This window comes from Desmodus rotundus, chromosome 8 (genome assembly GCF_022682495.2).
Source record: "Desmodus rotundus isolate HL8 chromosome 8, HLdesRot8A.1, whole genome shotgun sequence".
Taxonomy (NCBI): domain Eukaryota; kingdom Metazoa; phylum Chordata; class Mammalia; order Chiroptera; family Phyllostomidae; genus Desmodus; species Desmodus rotundus.
Genome location: NC_071394.1, coordinates 114,551,887 through 114,559,158, shown reverse-complemented (window position 1 = coordinate 114,559,158; position 7,272 = coordinate 114,551,887). Strand labels below are relative to the sequence as shown.

At 43.5% G+C, this 7,272-nt stretch overlaps 1 protein-coding gene across 1 annotated transcript in view; it reads right to left on the bottom strand.

Moving 5' to 3' along the window:
- Window positions 1-2,621: 2,621 nt before the first annotated feature.
- NR1D2 (nuclear receptor subfamily 1 group D member 2) overlaps window positions 2,622-7,272 on the bottom strand; it is a 47,465-nt gene continuing 42,814 nt past the window's right edge. The window contains exon 10 of the transcript XR_008427565.1: window positions 2,622-2,826. The gene's annotated coding sequence lies outside the window, so the exon portion shown is untranslated. The remainder of the gene's footprint in view (window positions 2,827-7,272) is intronic.

Below are 7,272 nucleotides of genomic sequence, written 5' to 3'. Positions count from 1 at the left end.
CCTCGCGATGAGATTAATGCCCTTATAATGAAGAGATCAGAGAGCTTCCTCTCTGTCTGTCTCTTCCTCAGCCTCATCCCCTCCCTACCATTCGAGAACTAAGAGTACAGTAAGCAGCATCTTCAAGCCAGGAAAAGGGTCCTCCCCAGAACCTGGCCATATTAGCACCCTGATCTCTAACTTCCCAGCCTCCAGAATTGTGAGAAATTTCTGTTGTTTAAACCATCTATTCTGTGGCAGTTTGTTATAAATTGATCTGACTCCACATAGCAGTTTTATATCTTACCATAATCCATTGTATATTCGATATGCTACAGATTTTACTTCCTAGAAGTCACATTTTCAGGTAAGTCAACTGGATGTCCTTATTGTATAGATGCGATGCTGAAGCCTATATATATATAAACAAATATATATCTACACACACACATTCTTCACAAAGACAAATGCCACAGCAAGTGTTTGCTCCTCACCAACTGCTAAAACGTGCCATCTCAACTGAACTCAAAATCCTCATTTTCAGGGCTTCTCCATAACTCCAACACATCTGTAGTGCCTGGTTTCTCAGAAACATACATTGTCAACAGCAGCCTGGGACATTTTTCTGCTGGGGGAAAATGCACACACCAACAAAGATTACAAACCCATCACAGTACAGCAGAAAAATGGCTACAAATTCTTTCCCTCCTTGTACCTATACCCTAGCAAACTGCCATTATAGCTCCTTCCATCAAAAAGTAGAGTCTTTTTCCCCACTTCTGGTCTGGCCCTGAGATTTTCTTTGACAGAAGTGATAGTGTACAAGGTCAGAACCTATCCTCTAAGGGGTCTTGTATGCTTCTGCTTTAGCTCTTGGAATGAGCCCAAACTAGCATGATGAAGGACAAGGGATCATATGGAGAAAGTTCTCAGTCATCCGAGCCACCCAAGCTGAACCCTTATAAGCCAGTCAACCCAGTCAGACTACCAGCTGACCAGAGGTAAATGAGTGATCCCAGCCAAGATCAGCCAAGCCCAGCCTACACCAGATCTTCCCAGCTGAGCCCAGCCTAAACTGAAGAGTGACCTCCAGAATAAATAAATAAATAAATAAATAAATAAATAAATAAATAAAATGAAGCTGCAACATCACCTACAGTGTACTGCAGCCATAAATAACTAACTTGAATCTAATCAAGCCTTCAGAGCTAATTTCCAGTTCACAGGAAATATACATGATACAGGAAGCAACTTCCATTTTTGAATGAGGCAGATATACCCATAAAGACACACATGCACACTCTACACCCACACCGATTTACACGTTAGTGTTTTAAGTGAGAGAACACCCTGAGAACTTTTGACGGACATTTTCCTAGCACTCCTGACCTGTGCCTAAGACCTAAATTAGTGGTAAAGAAAACAACAACAACAACAACACCGAACCGGTGTCCCAGCCCCGTCTGCAGTGTTGTATAAACTGAAGATGTGAGGCTACATTTCAGGATCCTGAAGAATGTTCAGGTCAAGCCACTTTAGATTCTGTCATGAAGATTTTTTACATAAAGGTCTCCGAATTGACGGCTTCTCAGTTCAGTCTTTTCAGGGCCATTTTAACATCAGTTTCTGAAATCCCACCATACAGAGTCAGGGAAAACCACCACACCAACCACTTTTCATCTCAAAATTTTTATCCTCATTAACATAAGGATTTATTATCAACTTCTGCAAGATACAGGCAATAAGTCAGCCTTAGGGGTCTGAACGAGAAATAGATAAACAGGACAGGGTTTGGGTACATCTGGTACCAGCAATGGTTTGGAGTTGGAAACTCTTTTTAGCTAATACTATACATTTTTAAAAACTCAAAGCATATTTTCTTAAGGCCTTTCTCCTTCACTTCTAAACCCAGGTATTATCGATGAAAATGGAATCATGTGTTGTCGAATGCATTTACACTCCATTCGTTATCGTGCATTACATTGTACAACACGGACATTCTCTCAGTAGGAGTCATTTCAAGGCCCAGGTGACTCAGAAGATTCTAAAGAACCTTCTTCTCCCAGACCTTCAAAGAGTCCCAGGATGTGTAAATCACTCTCTTGACTGGAACATCCGGTTTTTTAAAGTTTTTGCCCAAATTTAATATTCATATGATGGAAAGATTTCCAGATTAGTGGAATGAGTCCTTCCCCTCTCTTCTTTGTCCTTGATTCTACCACTTTGAAGAAAGAGAATGAAATGGTTTCTTTATGAAGCATCAGTGGGCACAATCTTGCAAACTTCTGGGCAAGGGAATGGACTGGGACAACATTGGAGAATTCCATAGGAAGGAAAGAAAAGGCGCAGTATGACTGCAAGGTGCTACCAGGCTCTTCACAAAGCCTTTTACAAAACATTATCTCCCTTAATAACAGGATCCCCAGAAAGCACGTGGGAAATTGTTAATGGTCCAGCTGGAAAAACCTGCGAATGCAAGCTCAAGCGAATGTCTTCCCCTCCCTGCACTCCATTGCCTCCTCTGAGAAATGACAGGAGACCCTTCCCCCAGCATTTCCTCAGTACCACCAGGTTCCCATTAGTGCATAACAAGGTACTCCAAACGTAACAGCATAAAACAACAAACACTGTATTTTGCTCACAGATTCTGTGGGTCAGGAATTCAAGCAGAGCTGGATTGGGCAGGTCTCACTTGGGTCACTCGAGACGTTGAAGTCAGATGTTGGCTGAGGCTGCAGATATCTGAAGATTCCACCGAACTAGACGTCCAACATGGCTCACTCGCATAGCTGGCAGCTGACACTGGCCGTTGGCTGGGAGCTCAGCTGGGGCTGTTGACCAGAGAACCTACACATGGCAGTTTCGGGGTAGTTAGGCTTCTTACCTAGCAGATAAAGGCTCCAAGTGCAAGAACCCCAGCAGCCAAGGTGGAACTTGCATGCTTTTCATGACCTAACCTTGAAAGTCACATTGACCGCTTTTATCATATTCTGTTGGTCAAAGCAGTCACGAGCTTGCCTAGATTCAAGGGGAAGAAACCACAAGCTCCCACCTCTTTTTCAACTACAGCTTACTTTCCATATTATTTGTATAGGTTTCAGGGGTATAGCACGGTGGTTAGACAATTGTGTACTTTACAAATATTTCCAGCACCCACTTAGCACTATACATAGCTATCCCAACACTACTGACTGTATTTCCTACATCCCAGTGACTATTCTGTAACCACCAATTGTCCCTCCCAATGCCCTCACCTCCTTCACCTCTGGCAACCACCAGTCTGCCCTCTTTGTCTACAAGTCTGTTTCAATCCCGTTTGCTTGTTCATTTTGTTCTTTAGATTCACGTATGTGTCTGGGAGGTCATCTGGCGTCTGTCTCTCTGCATCTGACTTATTTCACCCAGCACAACATGGTCCAGACCCATCCATGCTGTCACAAATGGTACGATGTCATTCAGTTTTATGGCCAAAGCTCCCAGCTCTTAACGGGGAGTAGCATATCAAGAGTTTGCAGATGAGACTTTAAAAACACCCCGATAACCACGGATAGTCCCACGGACGTCTGTCGTGTAACCAGAAGATACCCCCTGAAGCAGACACCGGCTGCCCCGGCCCGTGTCTGAGCTCACTGCAACTGCAGAGGCAGTTCCCGTGATGCTGCCAGCGCCCCGCCTCAGGGGCCCAGGCCCCAGCGAGGGCTTTCCCTGGTGTGGGGAAGAGCTCAGCCCTCAATGACAACCCTTGACCAGTAAGAGACACAGTCAGTAGATAAACACACCAACTTCCTTGTTGCCTGGTGGGACGATGCTGAGGCATGTTCAGTGGGGGGGTCCCCACTGAATTAGGGGGTCCCCAAAATGACTGAGCTCCAGGTAGCCTTAGTGGCAGCTGCTCATTAGCATACCCAGCACTGGCTCTCCTCCTTTCCTTCAGTAGCACCTCTTCCCTCACTTCTGCTTCCTGACATCACTTCCCAGCACTCAACTCCTTGTCCCCGGTCTGCCTGCTTTGGAGAGGGCTCAAACTAAAGTACCCACTACAGAAAGACAAACACCATATGATCTCACTCACATGTGGAATCTGATGAACACACTGAAATAACACGCAAACTAGAGACAGACTCATAGATAGAGATCAGGCTCACAGCTGGGCGGGGTCAGGGATGGAGCGAAAAAGAAAAAGAGACAAAGAACGCACAGACACGGACAACAATGTGGTGATTGCGGGGGGCAGGGGGGTGGGTGGAGAGACGGTATATGGGGGGAATAAATGATGATGGGGAAAAAATCAAATAAAGACATTGTGCCTTTCAATAGATAAATAACTCTTCTGTTCTTAAAAAAAGAAAGAAAGAAAGAAAGAAAGAAAGAAAGAAAGAAAGAAAGAAAGAAAGAAAGAAAGAAAGAACCCACTACCTGTGTGCTGGTGAGAGAAAAGTCCAAGGACTGTCACGAGACTGTCACAGCAGATCACCTCTAAGGCCCTTCCCCAGTCCAAACTGCTGTTACCATCATTCTCCATTTCCTAACCACAGTGAACTGAGGCAGCCTGGGATTGCCTTGGGTTCTCAGTGAAGTTCACAGGGTCATACCAACACTGCCCCAAACCAGGGAAGACAACCAATGTTTCAATAATAGTTCCTACTTTCTACAAGGAGGCACCCCTCCCTTAAAACAGCCATAAAAATCAGCGCTGAATGATGGTCAAAAGTCTAAAAAGAAAAGAGACTGAAAATAAATATATCCCAGCAAAATCTAAACTTTCATAGCCAGCAAACTTCAGGCAATTGCAATATCTGTAGCTAACGGTGGGTTTCATTTTACTGACAGCTTTTGTTTTATTCTTTAACTTCTCAAGCATGCACTCTAGGCTCACGGTATGCCCTGACATTAGTTTATCAGGTGACTCAGCCTTGACTCTCGAGATATTTTCTAAGTAGCTGGGTAATGAATTGCATTCAGTGGCTATGGGCAAAGCTCAGAGGAGTTAAAAAATCCATTTGGAGAAACTGCTGGAAGTTCCAGTATTTTCTCAAGCAGAGCTGGCTAATTCAATTTCTTGGCATAATGAAGAGTGGGTCCCCAGATCTGCTAGGCCTTTCTGGATCCCCTCAAATTGGAAATGTCTCGAGAACTACTCTTCTGTTTCTTTGGAGCCTCCTTCAGACATCCCACCTGAATGAAAGGAGTGTGGTCGCACGAACAACAGAAGTTTATCATTTGTCAAGCCTTATGTGGGAGAGGGAGGCTAACTGCATACATATGCCAAGCTCCGCAGAGCTTAACTCCCACAGCACGTTACCAGCAAAGGTGACAAAACTGCATAGGAGACAGCAGTGTGGTTATTTTCTTGAAAGAACTCCAGAGACCAAATTATACAATTTCCAACACTGGGCTATTCAGGTGCCTGGTAAACACAGAAACCACAAGAGAAGAGGGAGGGGAGAAGAGGCAGGAGCAGGATGTCCGTCTAATTCAGCATTCACTTTGCTCTGTTTTATAACAGTGTCAGCTGGAATAAAGCCAAATGTGGTTTCTGTGTCTTCAAGGCCCAGGCAGCTTGGGCAATGGGTCGGTTACCACGGCAACTTGTAATTCAACTGTCTACTAAATTGAAAAGCAACAATAGTAGAAAACCCCTAGCAAATAAAGTGTGATGCCTCTCGGTGATGATTATTTGTTTATTCCAGTCTGGCTTTGAGCGCTTCAAAATACAAACACCTGGAATCCTCTGCTATGTTTGAATGAAGCAGGGCTATCTTTTTTCCTTCTCAGCAACTCTCAGACAAAAAAGAAAACAAATAAACAAACAAGTTTCTGAGAGAGTTTACATGTCAAGCCTCAATTTTAAGACCCCAGAAGAATGCCTCCCACTATACACTCACACACAGCACCTAAGAAACCATCGGGATAAGCAATTCAGAAATCTATAGGAATACGGGGTAGTGAGACCTCGGCCAGTGAGTGTCCTATATCAGACTTCCTTGAAAAAAGGCTGGGATCACTCCAAGCTTTGAGATGTGTGCTTCGTACGCACATTTTTTTTAAGATTATAACCCCTAATAAATTTTGGGATTATAACCCCATCAAAATTTCCTCCATCAATAGTCAATGAACTTAAATAATTTATTGAAAGACTGTTGGTCACTTCAGAAGACACTAGAGCTTTAAAAACAAGAAAAACCCAGTCTCTGACCTCTATAAGCTGACAGCTGGGGATGGAAGGAAAGACAGACCCACACACTGTGTATGACCAGGGTTCCCCAGTGTTATGGGCTGAACCACACGTTGGAAACCTGACCCCTAGTACCTCAGAACGTAAATATATTTGGAGATAGGGTCATTCAAGAGATAACTAAATTACAACAAGGTCATTTAGGGTGAGCTCTGACCCAGTCGGATCGGTGTCTTTATAAGAAGAAGAAATTTGCGGCGTAAGAACAGACACATAGACCAATGGAACAGTATAGGGAGCCAGAAACAAACCCATGTCTCTATGGTCAATTAATATTCGACAAAGGAGGCAGAAGCACAAGATGGAGTAAAAATAGCCTTTTCAACAAATGGTGTTGGGAGATCTGGACAGCTACATGCAAAAACATGAAACTCAACCACCAACTTACACCATACACAAAAATAAACCAAGATGGATAGAAGACTCAAATACAAGTTGTGACACCACAAAAGTCCTAGAGGAGAACATACGCAGGAAAATCTCAGATACTCCACACAGCAATATTTTCACTGATATGTCCCCTAGAGCAAAGGACATAAAGGAAAGAATAAACAAATGAGACTTTGTCAAAATAAAAGGTTTCCTGCGTGGCTAAAAAAAACATCAGCAAAATGAAAAAGGAACCAACTGCATGGGAAAATATATCTGCAAATGATACCTTGAACAAAGGTTTGATCTCCAAAATATATAAAGAAGTCACACAACTCTACTCCAAGAAGACAAACAACCCAATTAAAAAATGGGCAAAGGACCTGAACAGACACTTCTCCAAGGAGGACATGCAGAGGGCCCAGAGACATATGAAAAGATGCTCAGCATCACTAGCCATCAGAAAGATGCAAATTAAAACCACAGTGAGATACCACTTCACACTGGTCAGAATGGCCATCATAAACAAATCCACAAACAACAAGTGCTGGTGAGGTTGTGGAGAAAAGGGAACCCTACTACACTGTTGGTGGGAATGCAGACTGGTGAGGCCACTGTGGAAAACAGTATTGAATTCCCTCAGAAAACTAAAAATGGAACTGCCACTACTGGGATTATATCCTAAGAAA